Source organism: Canis lupus, chromosome 10, assembly GCF_011100685.1.
Source record: "Canis lupus familiaris isolate Mischka breed German Shepherd chromosome 10, alternate assembly UU_Cfam_GSD_1.0, whole genome shotgun sequence".
Classification (NCBI taxonomy): Eukaryota; Metazoa; Chordata; class Mammalia; order Carnivora; family Canidae; genus Canis; species Canis lupus.
In genome coordinates this window covers 67,431,963-67,452,019 of record NC_049231.1, presented here as the reverse complement: position 1 = coordinate 67,452,019, position 20,057 = coordinate 67,431,963, and positions in this window count along the sequence as shown.

The window sequence follows — 20,057 nt, the reverse complement described above, 5'->3', positions numbered from 1 at the left end:
GAGAGATTTGCCTCAGTGGTCTTGACAAAAATCAGGGGAAACTATTCTATTCAAAGGAATTATCCTGTACCTACACAGAAGAATGCCTAATTCTATCCCACTGTGTAAGTCGCCTCATTTTTGCTGGGTTGTAACTTTAGGTATGTGGGCACGCAATTAAGATTTTTCTGGAATCACCTCACTTAACCCAATGACAATGGGGAGCAGGATTTCCCCATCTTAATAGCTAGTTCAGAGCCCAAGCGGCCGTCCACCAGCAGCCGACGTGAGGAGAGGCTGAGTGGCAGTTCTAATTGACCATTTCTACCCATGTTCCTCTTAGGAACATACAATATGAGCTGTCACAGCTTCCTGCCAATCACAAGAAATCTGACCTAGAGAAAGCACCATCTCAGAGTAAGGGCTGTTTATACATCCAATGAATTCAGCTTCCATTGCATTATCTTATTTTTAGGCCATTGCAGAGAAAAGCCTGCCTGATCACATCATAAAATCATGAATTTAGTAGATTATAGAGGATGACTTCAAATCTAAATATGTCCTCTGGCTGCCCAAACAAGAGGCCATTTAGCATTTGACATCATCTAGTGTTAGACTCTAAGTTTGTTCTTTGGGGATACTCAGGAGCTTTGCAGAGTCACAGCTTCCCAAACACTTGGGAGGTGCGCTGTTTTAGGATGCGGAGGAGAAAGAAAATAATGAATTTGTGCTCTCATGTACAACGAAGAGAACTTCCAGATGCGCTATTTTCTTGCCACACGAGGGGTTAAAGCAACGTAGGAGATTTATGCAGAGAAGTTACATGCCACACTTGCCTGTTTTTCCTCCTTTTACGGTCAATGAGAGATGTTCGCTCTGACACAATTTCAACAACACACATGTCATAAGCAATGGGGACGGGAAAGGAAGAGAAGCCCACAAAGGCAAACTAACTAGACAGACAGCAGCTCATCAGTGCCACCTGCTCACACTCAGCTCCCGTGGAACTGTCTTGCCATAATAAGGCCAGACACACGGATTTCTAAATGTCTCTCCAAGTGGTTAGTTAGCAAGGTGGCCACACACCTACCGACGCAATGACAGCAAAACTACATGGGAAAACACAGTGTTTCAGTTTGTGCCTGCCAACTCCACTCCATCAGGGGACACAGTTGGTACCTTCTCCCCCAAAGTTAACAGGGTGTGGGAAAGATAGAGGAACTTCTGATTCCCCACCCCAACCCGGCAGGAGGGAAAGGAGGGTTGTCAGACAAAGAAATGCCCTTCCAAATGCCCCACCATGAATGGACACATAACAGGTGTGCTTCCATTTTTCAGGCTCACTTTTCAGCCTGTCTCTGGCCAGTGATTAATTCTGCAGGAACTATGGCAACTTCGATTATTGCTCACAAATATTCATGGCCCCCTCTCTGAAGAATTATATTTCACTCCCTATGGACTGGGCTTAGCCATGCAACCCATACTAGCGCAATGAACTCTGTGGAAAATGGTGTGTATCGCTGACATGTAGAAGTTTTATGAGCCTGATGTGTAGTCTTCAGGCTCTTTTGTCCCCTACTTAATGACAAGCAATGTCCCTTTGGGGCATTGCTTTGTCAGTCTGGGTTCTGGAGCAGATAGAGAGTGAACAAAGTGAACAGGGAGCAGTACTGAAGTACTCCCAAGATGGATATGACCAGAAATAACCCCTACTGTTACAAAATTTGGAACTCATTTGTTACTGCATCATAACCTAGCTTATCCTGACTGACATAGCCTCTTTCAAGAAAACTAATGGAACGTCTATGATAAATCCAAGAATGGGGGCATCCTTGCTTGAGACATTCAAGCATTTTCTCCCTCTTGTCATAATCTCTTTCTTACCACTTCTTACCTCTTGGGTTAGTTCTGTCCTTGGTTTATTAGTCTAATCATCCTCAAGTGGGGTATTAGGAAGGACAAATCTCTAGATCTCAGAGACATACCAGTGAATACAAATCAAGCAGTTGATGGATTGGTTAGTTCAACTTGAAGAAGTGACTCTGGATCTGACAATTATAGAACATATTATCCTCTTTGAAAATCAGTTTACTGTCTTTGCAATGGACATATTTAGCCAGTTTTATAAGAAAGCATGTTGACGTTATCTCTTAATATTAGAAAGATATGACCGGAGAGCCATATGGTAAGAAATATCTGTGATAACATAATATGATGGTTTTAGAGACTATATGAAGGGAAAGAAAAGCATCTCAAACTTAACATGGTTGGAAACTATGACAATGTTCCAAGAAACAGACTACATGCTGTACTTTAAGCATAAAATCCACTCTATAGCAAGATACTTTTATCTCATTTACCCAGTTACTCTACACTGATATATATCTATATACATCATGTGCATATATGTATATATATATATATATATATATACATATATGCACAGCATTGTGTTTTTTGCAGGAAACAGTTTTGAAGCTTATCCATACTTTTTATTTAATAATTAAAGGTAATATCCATTTATATTTAACCTAAAAATTGTAAATTTTTATCTTATTTTTCTCCTTCAGATTTTAAGTGCTAATTGCTTAGACAAGTGGAATATCTAGATCTGAGTGGATGAGAATGTTTCAGAATTACCAATTAATTATAAATTACCATTAATTATAAAAGCAGAGCAGTAATACAGAATGCTTAAGGTTTGACATCACAGTTAGGAAACAACATTCCAGCACCATTGTATATTGGATTTGAATGAAAGCATCTTGGGCCCTGAGGCCCAGAAAGGTTTAGCAACTCACAAAACAGTGGTAGAGCAGAGCCTAGAGTTTTGAAGCCACCCCTCCAATATGTTGGTCCTCCCCTTATAACTGTGTGCTGAGGATGGACTAGACTTAGTTAAGAAAGTCCATTTAAAAAGATAGAAATTTGTTTCAAGAAGAACATAGAGTGTGGGAAAATTAGGAATATGGAAACTGTGAATGCCAACAATCCACTCAACACAGGTACTTCATTCAGGAAAATACCCAACAGTCTCTCAGCTTTTGCTTGGATGTCTCTGGTGACCAGGAGCTCACTGCTCTTTGAGGTGTCTATTCTGTAATGGGGCCTTGCTAGTTAGCAACAAAGTCTTCCTTGGGATGAACAAATACTTTCCTCATGGGCATTTCCATAAGCTGGTTATAGTTCTACTCTGTCCTATAAAATTAATCTAGGTCAGTGGTTTTCTTTTGCATTTTTTTTATTGGAGTTCAATTTCCCAACATATAGTATAACACCCAGTGCTCATCCCATCAAGTGCCCCCCTCAGTGCCCTTCACCCAATTACCCCATCTCCCCGCCCACCACCCCTTTCCACTACCTCTTGTTCATTTCCCAGAGTTAGGAGTCTCTCATGTTTGGTCAGTGGTTTTCAAACAAAGGTATGATTTTGCTTCCCAGGAGACATTTTTTATCATCACAACCGCCAAAACTCTTACTGACATCTAGTACATAGAAGCCACGAATACTATTAAACATTATAGGGATCCCTGGGTGGTGCAGCGGTATAGCACCTGCCTTTGGCCCAGGGCGTGATCCTGGAGACCCGGGATAGAATCCCACGTCGGGCTCCTGGTGCATGGAGCCTGCTTCTCCCTCTGCCTGTGTCTCTGCCTCTCTCTCTCTCTCTGTGACTATCATAAATCAATAAAAAAAAAACATTATATATAATGCACCTGACACCCCCACAACAAAAATTACCCCAAAATGTCAATAGTGCCAAGATACTCTGATCTAGACCAATTCCCATTTGCTAATATAGCCTTTCACATATTTGGAAGGTCTTTCTTTCTAGGTCTTCTTTCCGCTGAATACCTTTAAGTTTCTCATTCTGCATATGACTTAGTTTCACCATCTTGCAGTGACTGTTAGACGTGCTCCCCTGGGTCCTTGTCTTTCATTAATTGAATCAAACAAAATGGCACACTATCCTCTAAATCATACGTAGATCCAGGGGACTGTTAATTGCCATGATCATAGCACCACAGGTGCTCAATGCACTGAGAAGTACCAACAAACCATCACTAGAAGCCTGAAAAGAGTCCGATGTCTTAGATCAGAGTGTGGATTCAGTAAGACTCCATGGTACTTAGATGATGGGAGGAATAACGGTAATTGCAAAAATAATACCTACTCTTTATTGAGTACTGATGCTATTATGCCAGACACCCTGCTAAGGGCTTTATATGCCTACTCTCATTTAATTCCTCCCAGCAATCCCATGTGATAGTTGTGTTATCATCTTTTTACAGATGAAGAAATCTGCTTTAGGTTTAAAAACTTGCCTAATGTCACAAAGCCAGTGATCCCACTGGCCAGGACTGGCCAGGACTCAAACCCAGATCTGCATTATCTCAAAACCCATGTTCTCAATCCCCACAGCATGCTCTAACCCCACCTCCTCAAAACATGGCACATTTTACAAGAGAGTAATACACTACCATCAAGTAACTAATGCATCCATGTTAACATGCATGCACATATCTTGGCAGGAGGTCTTACTTCCTTTGCAACCTAAGACCAGAACAAACTTTGCAAGAAAACAAAGCTACTAGGACACATAAGTCTCATATTTTAAGAGCCAAAAGCTTTGTGTGTTTTTAATAGTCTCTCGGGTAAAAACAATTCAACAGTAACATGAAGAAAGGAAATGTTGGCAATGTTCTCATGGCCCTCTGTTCAAGAAAGTTGTCCCACTCAAAATTGAAAATTCTAGTCTGGACCATCCCAGATTCATGAGTATCCTGGGACCTCACATGAATGAGTGATGGCTACAAATCTTTGTGTGCCTTTGACATATCAGGTTTGTTTTCATTTCAAAGGAGTTTGGGTAGTTTCTGCTCAGTGCTTTTACATTTGCAGCCTAAATACAGGAGCTTTTAGAACTATGACTCACACGGATCTTTACTTAGAAGAAGGTGGACTATATTTTTTCTTTTGGCAGCTCTTAAATTATTAGTCAAGTTACCATGTAATCTTTGAGTTTCACCAAGTGGCTTCAAGGATTAGATACTAAGAGCTGGGGGAAAGTGCTGGGATTACAAACTTTCACTGTGCCGCAATTTAAAGCCCATCTTTTCTTTCTCATACATCCAGGAACATATTTCTGCCATTTTTATATAGCCCTTTCCTGAAGACAAGGAAAAACCCAGGCAGCAGAGGTGAGGGAGGACTCCCTTGGCATTTAGAAAGCAAAGCTCTTTGAGCTAGAGAGATGCACGGAACTCGTCACAATTTAACTTTCATTTTAAGACTTGAGTCTTGGATATTGGTCTCTTTTTGTCAGCATAAATATCTCCTCTTTCTTTGTTTCTAGGGTGACCTCAGTTCTCCTCTACAGCTGAGAATATCCCTGACGCATAATTTCCTTAGAATGCATTTGAAAATGAATGCCTTGTACTTACACCCTTTAACTACCCTCAAACCCCAAGATGTCCTCTGAAGTTTCCACCTGCTGCTAGTTCTTACCCCTCTAAAATAAGGCAAAAATCAACCATTAATGAAAGGTGGAGCTGATGCAACTCAGCCATTAAGGACAGACCAGAAAAGCCCCACCTCTCCTAAATAACTTCATCCTTTCTAATTGCCCAGTGGGATTGAAAGATCTATAATGGGGATGAAAAAAAAAGAAAGAAAAGAAGAAAGAAAAGAGAAGAGAAGAGGAGAGGAGAGGAGAGGAGAGGAGAGGAGAGGAGAGGAGAAGGAGCGTAGGAGTAGGTCATGACCTTATAAATTCCTACGGCCATTCCCTCACTTCAATCCGATCAGTCGCCCGCTTCCCTCCCTCCCTTCCCCTTCCTCCCTCCCCACTCCATCCCCCCTTCCCCCCCCCCCTCCCCTCCCCTCCCCTCCCCCCCCTCCCCTCCCCTCCCCCTCCCCTCCCCCCCTCCCTCCCCTCCCTCCCCTCCCCCTCCCCTCCCCATCAAACAGAAAAAAAAGAAAACAATAAAAAGATAACCACCAAGTGTTCCTTGTTAAACTGTATACTCTCCTGTGAGTTGAATGGATATTGCTCTTGGGTCTTGTGGTTTCCCCTGCCTGTTGAGTTTTGTGAGAATTAATTGAGATAAGGGTATGAAATATCTTTAAACATGATGAGGCAGCTCAAAATTCAAAAGATTAATATTATTAAGTATGAGGCCTGATCAGAACAAAATCCTTGTCCTGGTGGATTTGGAAAAAAAAAAAAATACACTCACAAGTAAACATCCTTCAGTTCAAACATTATCACTTCTTGGGAACATTTCCTTAGTTCTTCAGATGTTATTGAATCACCATCATCTGGATTTTCCCAAGGAGCTCACCCAGCATTCCCCATGTGTGACTGCTGATTTCCTCATTTGTTCCCCTATTAGACTGAGAGCTCATTTCAGTGGGCGGGAAGCTCATTTGTCTCTACCCTGCCTGGTGCAGTGCCTGCTATATAACAGGCCCTCAACAAATACTCATTGATTTCATTAATTAATCAGCTAATTACTAATAGCCACTCAAATCAGCATATGCTGACTGCCAGCTAGGTAGAGACAGTGACTTGGGATTCAAAGTAGGCCTAGATATATGCAAAATGTGTTAGTAGAGAAGAATTGGGATTGGAAGAAACACAGGGATGAAATCCATCCACCTGTCCTTCCACCCATCCACTCATCCTTCCATTCATCTATCCGTCCTTCCATCCATCCATCCATCCATCCATCCATCCATCCATTCAATAAGCATTGCATCTTCCTACAGACCAAGGAAATGCAGAAATGTGGGGGTTCAATTTCAGGTATGGGTAAACCTTAGAGAATCATCGTAAATATGAATATAATTATGCAGTAATGCACAGAACAGTGTCTAGAATGGAGAAGTAAGAAATTAGGTTTTAGAAGCAGGCTAGTGTCAGATGGTGCTGTGCCTTGAATGCTTGGGCAAGGGCTTCGTGCTTTATTTCATAGGCAATAAGGAGCTAGTTTGTAGAGGGGAAAGATAGATGGTTTGCAGAAAGCAAGGGCCGGAGGCAGAGAGACCTGTTAGGAGGCTGTTACAGAAATTCACTTCTGGGGGGATGGCGGTATCCTAGGCTCCTAGAGAAGTTCCCCCTAGGGTCTCTTGCTCTTGCTCTAACCTAATTTAAGTTGTAGATGCTTCTATGAAGATACCAGGCTTATGTTGCTTCTAAGTCAGGACCTGGGCAAGAGAAGGAGAAACCCACAGGAACTAGAGTAAAGCATCATCTAATTCAAGGCTTCACACCATTTCACCTTAGTTGTTGCATCACTCAAACGGTTAAGGAGAATGGTAAGTCTTAGGGTAGCTGTGGGCAGTCCCCTCTTCCAGGCTTTCCCTATACCAACCAAGTATGAACATCTTTCTTTGAAAAGACTTGTGTTAGAAAACTACATCTTTATTTCTGATTGAAATTAGATTAGAAATATTCCCAAATAAAATCATGTATTTTCTCTACTGGGAAGGTGAAGATGAATAAAACATTCTTAAGTTTTCCTTGAGGTTAAGAAAAGTAGAATTGATCCTCTCAGTACCCAGTTTTGTACCCAATTCACAATTTTTCTAGAATATTGGGAGTCATTCAGGAAATCTTCCAATATGTTCTTCAAAAAATCTCTTATTTCTCTTCTATAAGCAATTAGGTCAAGTGACAGAGATACCTAAAATCAAATGACAACTTTATCTTCCCAAACATTTTCCAAAAGGCTCGTTCCCATTTTGGGTCCAACAGCTAGCTGTCTGTGACTAGTTCTCCTATATCATTCTTCCATTCCTATTTTTACTTTAAATGCAAACTGTTTTTGCTGTTTCCCACAATAGTTTTAGCCTTTCTTGGTAATCTAATGCCCTAGCCAATTTCCTGAGGTAAAGATGTGTTTATATAAAAATTGCTATCAGAAAAGAAGCTCAAGCAATGAGAGAAGTCAGTGTACATTTTAACTGACAACTACATAAATAGATGGAGATGGAGTCACATGTCACAGTCTTGAGTTATTATATACATCGCCCAAGCACTGACCACATGCACGCAAATTTACTCAACAAGTGGGTACTGAGTGTCTCCGATGTGGTGGGCTCCATGCTAAGCAGTGAGGCTACATGAAGGAGCAATATTGCATATTATCACATTTTCTGCTTGCTAACCTTCACTTTATCTATCGATATATGGACACTTTCTGAACTGGATAACAAGCTGCCAGAGGACAGAGACCATGTTTCATTCATGCCCTATGCATCTAGACTCTTCCTAAACTGGGTGTGGACTAGACACAGACAATGAAAATCAGAAATTCTCCTTTTATGGTTCTACCTCTTGCCTTGAATTCCTCCAATGTGTCCATGCATACATGAGTTGCCCAATCTAGGCTTTGCCACGTCAGCTCAGGTTGCTTATTTATACATGCAGAACTTCAGCTGTCTCATCTAGAAAATGGGTAAAATTATATCTGCTCTTACATGTAATGGTTATTTTGCAGCTTAAATGAGACAATGACATATGAAAGCCCTTTGTAAACTCTTTTTCTTAATTTTATTTTTTTATTTGAGGGAGACAGAGAGAGAGAGAGAGAAGGAGAGAAAACGAGTGGGGTGGAGAGGCAGAGGGAGAGGGAGAAGCAGACTCCCAGATGAGCCAGGAGCCCAACATGGGGCTTGATCCTGGAACCAGGAGATTATGACCCGAGCCAAAGGCAGATGCCAAACAGACCGAGTCACTCTGGTGCCCCTCTTTGTAAACTCTTGGTATAAACATAAATGTAAGGAATTATTATATGTACTCCTACGGTGGCTCCAGATTGTTCCCTGGCTCTTTCAGAAATAGTGTTAGCTCCTTAAATAAAGCCCCAACCTCTTGGAAGACAGGGTTTTATGTCACCTTGGGCAATGATGGGCCTGTAACACAAGGAAGTCAGTAATGGGTGGATACTGTAGAGCCTTGATGTCATAGCTCACAGTCATATCTAGCGGAGAAATGTACGCACACGGCGCTACCAACAAGAACATGAGTATATCAGGAGAATAAACCAAAGAGACAATGAAATCGATCATTTGCGTGGTCCTATAGGGTCACCACTAAATACGTGGAATGACTGACCACATGGAATGTGCTAGTACAACTTGAGGAACTGAATTTTTAGCTACCCTTAATTAATTAAAATTTAAACAGCGACACATAGCTGGTGACTACCTCATGGGACGGCACAATTCCAGTCACAGTTTTGCCATTGGAATGCCATTAGCTGTACGACTCCAGGAAAATCTGTTCCCTTCTCTGAGCCTCAAATTCTATCGGAGGGAAAAATCTCCTAGGTATCTCTTTCAGGTAAAATGTGTGACTCAACATACAAGAATAAGAGTTAAGACACAGGAGCTAATATCTCCATACAGATTTAATACTCACACATACCATAGGTAAGTATGTAAATGTGAGTTCTCAGCCTATCTGCGCCTCAGTTCCTTTTTCTATAAAAGGACAGGGAGGCGACAAGAGAAACTGTATTTCGGGCTATCAGAATTAAATAATTGAATAAATATAAAGTAATAGCACAGCTCCTGATGCTCTGCAGTGCTGAAATGTCAGCATTTTTACGACCAGCACTAGCTAGCTATGAGAAATGTCTGTCTGTAACTCTCAGAGCTCCAGTTTCCTTATTTGATAGGCGCCTTCCCAACTGCACAGGATTTTCTGAGAATAAAATGAGATGACACATACAACCAATCTGAAACACTAAAATAAAAATAAAAAAAGAACAAATATTAGTTTTATCTTATTGTTTAAATTCACGAATTTAGTTGAGTCTCAGGTTAAATCCAGTCTCTCAACATTCATTCAACCTTTAGAGAGTGGCTACTGAGTGCCAAGGACCAGTCTTCAGGCTGCAGGTTCTAGCAGAGAACAAACGATGCCCTTGCCCTTTGAGAGTTTACTTGGTGGGGGCCGGGGACCCACACACACGCACACACAAACACACACACACTCACTCTTTCTGTAGTCTCAGAGTCCAGCTGCCTCAGTTTGACATCAAAATCTGCTGCTTACTACCTGTAATTCCAAGCAAGTTACTTAACTTTTTCAAGCCCCTGTTAGCTTATCTGTAAAAGGGAATAATAAGGGGAACCTTTGAAGAGTAAGTGACATAACGTATGGAAAATGCTTGGCACAGTCCTGGCCCTTGGTACACGGTCAATAAATGGTAGTTATTATTGTTTGTATTCTTAGAGCATAAAAAACCCGCTTTCCCCTCAAGACACAATCCTTTGCTGAGTTGTGAGTAATGTGCACGAAGACAGATCCCTGTTTCTGGTTTTTCGTGCTACTCTGGGACTTCCAGACTCCTGTCCGTCTAGAAGTCCCCCAGCATGAATGAGTAGGGAAAGGGGCAGAGGGGGAGGGACAAGCCGACTCTGTGCTGAGAATAGAGCCTGACGTGGGGCTTGATCTCACAACCCGGATATCATGACCTGAGCCCAGATCAAGAGTTGGATACTTAACCAACTGAGCCACCCCAGGCAACCCTTGAATTGTTTCAAAGAAGAGGAGTCCTGAGCTATTCTGCCTCAGAAAATGGGTCAACCTCAAGGGAGGCCTGCACACAGGAAGGTGTGAATGGGAGGGAGCAGTGGGGCCCGGGAGGGTATGGGGTGAAAATGGAGAACTATTCTCATCTTCATGGGTCCCATGTTCAAAGCTGGTCAGTCCCTGCGTGTGCCCTGTATTGTCCTGGGCTGCTTTTTGCTAACATCAGTCATTGCCTAGAAGAGAAGTCTGCAGGGGAGGTGGAGGTGGTTCAGCCAGCTAGTTACTAAAATAACGGCCCTTGCCTAGCGATACAGGCTGCTGATAACGCGGCAGCAGCATCAACCGTGAGGATCCCTTCACCCTTCCACATGTGCCATAAAGAACCTCCTTCTGTGATGTCTTCCTCCTCTTCAAGACTCAGTGTGAGGTTCATTGTAGCCTTATTTTTTTTGATGCACAAAAAGAATTGGACATTGGAAGGGGACGCATCTGCCTGAAAGAGAACTCTAGACCCCCATTACTCTTCTTGGGAGGGTTTGTGACTATCTAACTATCAACAATCCATGATGAATTAAGTAGGATGTTTTCTGGGAACAAGCCAGGCTGACCATGTGGCTAGGTGGTTGCCTGTGAGCCATGTTTCTAGAACTAGAAGGATCATAGGCTGTTCAAATCTCTCATCTTGCCCCAGTGTCTTAAATGTCACCATTGCTTCTTCCTGGCATGAAAGACCTCTGATAAGACAGGAACTCTGCCTGGGAATCGAGCTATGACCCCCCATCTCATACCTCAGAGGCCCACATATAGAGAGAGGTAGGTACCAGGAGAGGATAAGGGGTCCAGGGAAGCAATGGGAAGCTGCCCAAGGCAGGCACTCCACAGTGGGTACAGGTCAGGAAGGGCTGCTGGAGAGCTGTAGGGCCTTTCTGGGGGTGATAAGTGCTGCAGGTCAAATAAGGATAGATATGAAAAGAGGAAAGGAAAGGTCTGGAAAGGGGAGAGAAATTCATCTTCAATACCATCCCCTTCACTATTTTGCTAAGGGAGCAACTAACTGACTTGTTACATAAAGAACTGGTCAGGGTAACCCCATAATTCATGAAGTTTATTTTCCCTTTCTGGAAGTTGCAATTGCGAACTTTGGAGATTTGGCAACAGGAGGTAAGGATGCTGCCAGGGGGAGGAAAGATCTAGTGCAACCCCGCGTGGGCCCCCCGTCGCTTAGCGCTCACAGCACAACCTTGCCTTGTATGGCCCTGGCCACCGGAGTTCCCTTCATGGGAAGGAGTCCTCCCCAAGGCCCTTGTCAGCACCTCCAGCCACGAGCTCCGTCAAGGAGTGGAGACAGCGGTGCAGGAGGCTCTCAAAGCCTGTGACAGCACGGGACTCGCTCATCCCCACCCTGATGGACCTTGGCTCCCTGAAGTTCAGGGTCCTCCCTGCAGGGCTCAGGCCTCACCCTCCTGCTGGGATAATTTAGCAAACAAGCAACTGAGCAGAACCGGTTGCCTTCGCGCATCTACTCTCGGCCCTTCCAGGAAAAGGCCGGAGAGACCTGAAGTCTCTCGGGGGACCCTTGTGGTTACACAAAGGCACTTCGTGTACCTCGGGGTGGGGGGGGGGGGCAAAAAAAAGGGCAAAATATATTTATTTCTTTTTCCTTATTCAAGAAGAGGCTCTGATCTAAAGGCTCATGTTCCTGGGGAGACAGAGCTCATGGGAGATGGAGGCCGCAGACGTCACCCACGATAAACAGGCACCGCGGGGACAATGGGAAGGGGAAGGTGAAGAATCGCCTCTCTGAGCAGGGGGGTCTGCCGAATGCGTGCGAAGGGGGAAGATGCATCTGATTGTGTTTACAAGATTCATTCACAGCACAGCAGGCAGTATTCACACTATAATATTCACCCTAACACAGATAATTTGATTTTCAACCTGGTTATCATGCATTCAGACATAGCAATACATGAAAATATATGCTTTAGCAGTGCATTTTAAACAAGGTTGCACACTTTAAGTCGGAATATATTAGAGGTGAGTGTTGAAGTTTGCAATTGGAGAAAGTCCTAGAAATCTCCATTCAGCACATTGGCATATGCTTTGAAATTACGCAGAAAAATCTTTGCATTATGTTTCCGCTGCTGACTACCTATTTATGTATCCATACGCATAGAGTATGCAGTGAAAATGATAAACTTGCTTGCTTTTTGAATTTGTCACGGCCTGAAGAGTCTTCAACTTGCCTTCGAATCCCGAAGTCCAATGAAAACCTGACTCCGCCCACGCACCTTGAAATTATAAGCATTACTCCTGTAAGTGAGCGGGCGATGACAGACGAGCTGGTCCAGCCCCTTCACGTACCAAGTCGGGAAACTGAGCCAAGAGCCTGTAGGTGACTTCTGCAAGGTCACACAGTTAATAAGTGAAGAATTGAGGTTAGACGTCACATCTTCTGAATTTGTTGTTCCTGCCTTTCCATCATTAGAATCGAATTAGATAAGATGTGGGGAGTAGTCTCTCTTTACCAGCTGGTTAAAATTGAATATTAACATTGAATTCACACATTGAACATCTAGGCGGAGATAGATTGCTTGATCGATAGATAGATAGATAGATAGATAGATAGATTATTGATAGATAGATAGATATTCATTCATTGGGGCCTTCGCTCCACAGGCCTGAGAGTTAGACAATGAGTGCAAAACATTAATTCACTCCAAGGCGCCTGGGTGGCTCAATAGTTGAGCATCTGCCTTCAGCTCAGGTCGTGACCCTGGGGTCCCAGGATCAAGTCCTGCATCGGGCTCCCTGTAGGGAGCTTCTCCTTCTGCCTTTGTCTCTCATGAATAAACAAATAAAATCTTTAAAAACTTAATTCACTGCAAAATTGCTTCCCCATTGTCTTCATTCCTCTACCACCTATGGTATTAGTCAATAAGGGACATTTCTTGGCCATGGGGAAGCCCCAGTGGATAGCCCTGGTTTTGGAAGAAGACTGTGGTCCTTTAATGCTATAGAGTGACCTTCTGAGATTTGATATGAGGCTTCAAGAGATTGACTTGTCTCTTCATCAGTGATAAATCTCTGTGCCAAATGTAGTGACTAAAGACCGACTGGATTCCGGGTCGAATACCCACACTTCACAAGCTCGAGACAATTGCTCCCTGATGGCCTGGGAACAAATGGATAGTTGGGACACATCGGGAGGAAGAGGTTCCCCTGGAAGAAGGGAGCAAGACAGGTTGGGGGCCACTTCGCCTCTCCCTGCACTCCCTCCATTTGAGGAAGAGTAAACATGCCTTGGCTTTTCCACACTCGGCTGGGGCCCACGTGCCCTTCACCTCACAAATCACCAAGTTATTCTGCTCACAGAGTTCTGAACAGTTAGTTGTAGCTAGGACTGGAAATCGCCCAAGAGGCTGGATGGCACGAAGCTTGTGAGGATCCGGTTAACAAGAGGTGGTGACCCGAGGCTCTGTCTCCATGAGGCCCGAGTAAGCCCTGTCGGAGAGAAAGCACCTAGGTCACCTGGGAAAGAGTTACTCTAAAAAAGAGTTTTTTTAATGTTGGAAAGCACGCACTTTAGAATTGCCTTGTTGTAAAAATGTTTAAAAATGAATCCGTTTCTAAACTGTCTAGGAGGTAAAGTAACATAATCCCTAAGTGTTTTCAGGCCCTCTGCGGCCAGAACCAGCCTGGTTTGCGCCCCCTCCAGCCCTTGCCAAGAACGCGGTCATTAGGGAGGCCACTTATCCTCTCGTCGCGTTCCACTCCTCATCTACAAAACTGTGCTCTTCTCTAGGCCTGTGAGGATTTAAATTCGTTCATTAGTACTTACAACAGTGCCTGGCACGAATTAAGTCCTCCTCAGTGGAAGGTTGGGCCCATTTTCTTATTCTACCTCGAATGCAGATATTAGGCCAGAAGAAAGGTGACAACCATTCCTTTTTTTTTTTTTTTTTATTTACCACTCCATTATTCATAAATTGCCTTAAGAACCAGGCTGCGGTATTACTACTGGCACCACCCACCCAAATAACCCGAGATTCTTTCAACTGGTACCCAGCTTCTGAGAATATAGGGCACTCCCGTACTGGGTCGGAGCTCGCTGCTTGCCCTGCGCTGCACAGTTAACAGTGTTCAATGACCACATTTATTAGGAGGAGAGCGGCGACAGTAAAATCACAGGAGCACAGACTCCACCTCACCTAGCGGAAAAAGGGAAATGCAAATGCCACATCAACATCCACATCCAGAAGAAGAAGGAGGAGGAGGAGGAGAAGGAGAAGGAGGGGGAGAAGGAGAAGGAGAAGGAGAAGAAGGAGGAGAAGGAGGAGAAGAAGAAGAAGAAGAAAGAAGAAGAAGAAAAGAAGAAGAAGAAGAAGAAGAAGAAGAAGAAGAAGAAGGAGGAGGAGGAGGAGGAGGAGGAGGAGGAGGAGGAGGAGGAGGAGGAGGAAGAGCAAGAAGAAGAAGACTCTTCCCCCTTTCCCAGGCTCTCTGCCCATGCCGAGCTCCACGAGACAAAGGAGAGGGTCCTAGGTTTTCTGGAATCCGAACACCAGCCTGGGCAAGGCCCGCATGTGCTCTGGCTCGGCCTTGGTGGGTGCAGGGCCCAGAGGCCCAGGGGCCCACCTGCCTCCCAGTGGGTCCGGCCTTTTTTTTTTTTTTTTTTTTTTGCCCCACACATGACTTTATTTGAGAAGCCCCGGGCACAGCCCAGACACCCCAAGAACGCAGAGAGGAAAGCGGAGCGTCAGGGGGCAGGTGCAGCGCATGCCCCGCCCCGTCCAGGCCCCTAAGAGCACCGAGAGCTGCAGCTCGGGCTCCCTGGCCCTGCCCCTGCTCCCTGGGCTGGGGAACAGGTTTGGGGCTGCCAGCGAGCCCCTCCAGCTACCCCCCCACCCCCGGGGAAGGGTTAAGGCCTCGCTGAGGCTTCCATCAAAGCCTGTGGCCAGGCCGGCCGGGCCGTCCAGGGACCCGTGGGGCGGGCCCGGGGCTCAGCGTCTGCACCTCCCGCAGGTGTTGGGCTCCGCGTTTTCCAGGAGGAACGGGCTCCTCCGGAGGAAGAGGGCGCGGGCGGGCGGGAGAGGCCAAGCGCCCGGGGGGCGGGAGCAGAGGGTCCCCGACGTGTGCTTCGGGGCCGGAGGCTCCTCCTGGGGCCCCGCACCTGCTTCGGTGCGCGCCGCCTCGGGGACAAGGGCCTCGGGGACAAGGGCTGTGGCCTGGAGAGCCGACCCCGCTGCCGCGCGGGGCTGGGGGTCGCAGCCGGGGCCCCTGGGCGCCCCCACACACACCCCCACCCCTGCAGCGCGGGCTGAGGGTCGCAGCTGGGCCCCTGGGCGCCCCCTGACCCCCACCCTCCTGCAGCGCGGGCCCCCGGGGACATCCCCCCCCCAGCCCCCCGGGGGTCGCAGCAGCTCCCGCAGCTCCAGCCGCCCGCCAGGGCGCAGGGCGCAGGGCGCAGGGCTCGGGCCGCGGGAGGCGGCGGGAGGCGAGCTCCGACGGGGAGGCCCGGGCACTCGCCCTGCAACCCGGAGGGGAGCGCGGGGAGCCGGGGAAGCGCAGGTGCGCGGGGCGGGAGCACCTGCCGCGACTTCTGCGGAGAAGGGCCGGGCCCGCGGCTGTCGGGCTGTCTGTCCGGCTGTCGGGCTGTCGGGCCGTGGGGCAGGCCGCGGCCTGCGGGTGCCCAGGAGCCGCGCCTCGGGAGGGACCTCCCCGGGGGCGCCGCCGGAGCGCACAGAGCTGGGAGCCCAGGCGGCCCAGGGAGGCGGCCGCGAGGACGGGAGCCGCGCCCCACGCAGGGCCCCACGCAGGGCCACCCCCCACAGCGGCCCGCGGGTCTTGCTCCTTCTGGGGGGTGGGGGGTGGGGGGACCCCGCAGCGGGGAGCCAGCTGTCGCCCCATTCTGGCAACGGAGCACGTCCCGTGGGCGCCAAGCCTGTGCTCATCCCATCAGCCGCACAACAGCGGAGGCCTGCGGGGCACAGGGGTGTGGGCGCCCGTCTGCCCCCCCACGGCTGACTGCACAAGTCAGCCCGCCTGCCCTCTGGGAGCCGAGGAAGCCTGCGTATGGCCTCGGTCCTGCAGAGCCCCTCTGACCCTACGTGCAGGTGTCCCAAGGCCCCAGGCTGGTGTCTTCCTCTTCAGACATCCCCGCGGTTCAGCTCCCAGATTCCTCTAAAAGGGATCAGAGGACGATGGAATCAGATCTCCACCTGTACACAGATGCGTCTGGTTAAATCAGGGTTTGTCGGTCCCTCACTATTCAGATTTGGGGGCAGGTAATTCTTTGGTATGATGGGGAGGGGGGTTGTCTCGCGTTGTAAGATGTTTGGCAGCATCCTTGGCTTCTTCGGACTAGATGCCCTCAGCTGAGACCTAGTGAAAGATAATAGGTACTGATGGAACATAGGCGATATAGATAGATGATAGACGATATAGATAGATAATAGGTAGATGATATAGATAGGTAATAGATAGGCAATATAGATATATGATAGATGATAGAGATATTAGATAGACAATATAGATAGATAATAGATGAGATAGATAGATAGATAAATAGATTAAATAGATGATATAGATAGGTAGTAGATAGATAGGCAGTATAGATAGATAATAGATGATATAGATAGGAAATAGGCAATATGATAGATGATATAGATAGATATTAAATAGACAATATAGATAGATAATAGATGATATACATAGATACACAGATACATAGATAGATGATATAGAAGGTAATAGATAGGCAATATAGATATATGGTAGATGATATAGATAGATATTAGACAATATAGATAATAGATGATGTAGATAGGCAATATAGATAGGTAATAGATAAATAGATGATATAAATAGGTAATAGATAGGCAATATAGATATATGATAGATGATATAGACAGATATTAGCTAGACAATATAGATAATAGATAGATGATATAGATAGGTAATAGATAGGCAATATAGATAGATAATAGATAGATAAGTTATATAGTAATAAAGAGAAATAAGGAGTCTTATGTTCTTAACTGAGCACTACCTTTAGGCTGCACGGGTTCTGAAGAGAGGGAGCCAGGCTAGGAGCTGGGCTACAGCAGTGTTGGTGTCACCAGCTTTTACCAAGTACTTCTGAGCCCAGGACAGGGCCCAGGGTCAGTACGCTTTTATGCATGAAATCATTCATTATTATCTCTATTTTTTTAAGATTTTATATATTGGTTCATGAGAGACACAGAGAGAGAGAGACAGAGACACAGGCAGAGGGAGAAACAAGCTTCCTGAGGGGAGCCTGATATGGGATTCAATTCCGGGACCCCTGGATCATGTCCTGAGCCGAAGGCAGACGCTCCACCGCTGAGCCCCCCAGGTGTCCCAATTATCTCTATTTTCACCGATGAGAAAAATGAGCCCTAGAGAGGTGACTAACTTTTCAAAGGAAGACCAGCTAAGAAGCAAGAGAGCAAGAACATGACCGGTTGGGCGTTGACTGCTAGGGCAGCACCGTACAAAGAGACAGCCACGAGCCACGTATTGAACACTTGGAGCGTTGGAGTGTGACAAGCCTAAAATGAAGAGTGCCCTAAGTGTAAAATACACTCCAGATGTCAGAGAAATGTGGAAATGATGCCCTACGTTTGTTCGGATTAAATAAAATACATTATTAAATTTTATCAGTTGGGGTTTTTTTTTTCATTTTTTAGAATGTGGCTACTAGAAATTTTTAATATGCCTACATGGCTTGCATTAAACTTCTACTGGACAGTGCTGAGCTAGACCATGCTATCTCCCCTGGCATCAGTTTTAAGAAAGGCTGAAAAGGAAAATACTGTGCTTGGAGGCCAGGAGAAAGATACCCGTAGCAAGGGAAACAGCAGCATCATCTTTTGTTATCAAACCAAAAATAAATACAAGAAAAAAATCAGAGAAATCTTTTTGGAAATAAAGTTATCTGTGATGTTGGTAAAGGGCCAAATGCAAAAAAAAAAAAAAATAGTTTCAAGGTATTTATATTTAAATTCATATGTCAGCACAGCTAATGTCTTCATCCATAACAGATGCTGATTATTTGGCCCCAGACTCAGCCTCGGTGGACCTGCTGCTGTGTCAGCTCACATGTGCCCCCTCGTTCCCTCCTTCCCGATCATTCCACTAGCCTTGCTGACTATCCATGGCTGAGGTTTGCGCGTTTTCCCTGCTCGAAGGCGAAGGGTAACTTCCAACCATGTTAGAGAGTTCCAGTCACTGGCCTTTCCTGAAAACTGCCCTTAGAGTTCTTCTTTTCCCTAATCTTACGCAGTCTTGTCGTCCAGAATGAGTCTCTGTGTGCTTTCCCGGCACCTGTTTAACCCAGAGGGTCCCTTGTACCCCTGCCCTTGGCTGGGGATACCTGCCCCTCCCAACATCCCACGTCTTCTCTGAGCCAGGCCATGCGATCTGTGGGGAAGCAGGTGGACTGGGGGGGCGGGGGGGGCGGGTCGCCTCCAGGTGATCCAGACTGAATCTGGGCTTGACAGCGGCACCAACCTGGAGGCTGCGGCCAGGACTGCCAGTCTAACCGCCCCCCATCCCTGTCGGGCCCTGCGGGGTGCAGCTGCCTGGCCGGCCACAGGCGCCCCACCAGCATTTCACTTGCCTTTGGAGTAAGATGGGCCCAGACGGCAGGAGGTGATTGCCGCTCCCCAGGGGCCCGCGGGCCTGCACCTGTCCCCGGTGCAGCCCCGAGCCGGGTGGCAGACAGCAGGGCCTCAGGGGAGCTGCCCCCACCACCCTGTCACTGCAGCTTCACATCCGCTTCCCTGATCATCGCACGGCTTGGAAGCGTGGGATCCAGGCCCAGGGCTGAGGACCGGTCTCGGGGCAGCAAATCCCCAGCAGAGGGGGGCTCCGGGGCAGACGCCGGGACAGCACGCCCACCGGGACGGCCACCAGGCTGTGCCGAGCACCGGGTGCCCCAGGGGCGGGCGCCAGGCCGGAGGGGCCCGGCCAGCCTGCGGAGATGGATGACTGTACCCGCCACATAACCTCCCACTGCAGCTTTTATGGGAAGTTTTGACAAACGACAGCAGCGAGAGGAACACGAGAGTGATTAAAACCAGCCCTCGCCGAGGCGGAGATAACTGTCCTGGGGCTTGAGTCCCCCAGAGGCCCCTCAGTCCCCCCCCAAGCCCCGCCACTGCCTTGAGTTTTCCAGAACCTTTTTCATCTAGTCACGTCTTGCCCCCTCTCCCTCTACTGCTCCTCGTTCACAGTCTTGTTCTTTGGCCTCAGTTTACCCAGTGGACTCCAAGCAGCTGGCCTTGGATGGGAGTCTTCATTCACTCAATGCGTCAAAAATGCTCATCAGCTTGCTGCCCAGTCAGGAATTTTTGGTCTATATTTACCAGAACGTTCCCCGAAATCCTTCCAAAGAACCTTTCCTCTTGAGGGAAATCACCTGGGTCTCCTATTAGAAACAGATTCTCAGGCCTCCAAGGACATTGACTGAATCTGAATTTTCCAGGGAGAGGGTGGCCTCTGGAGAGATGGA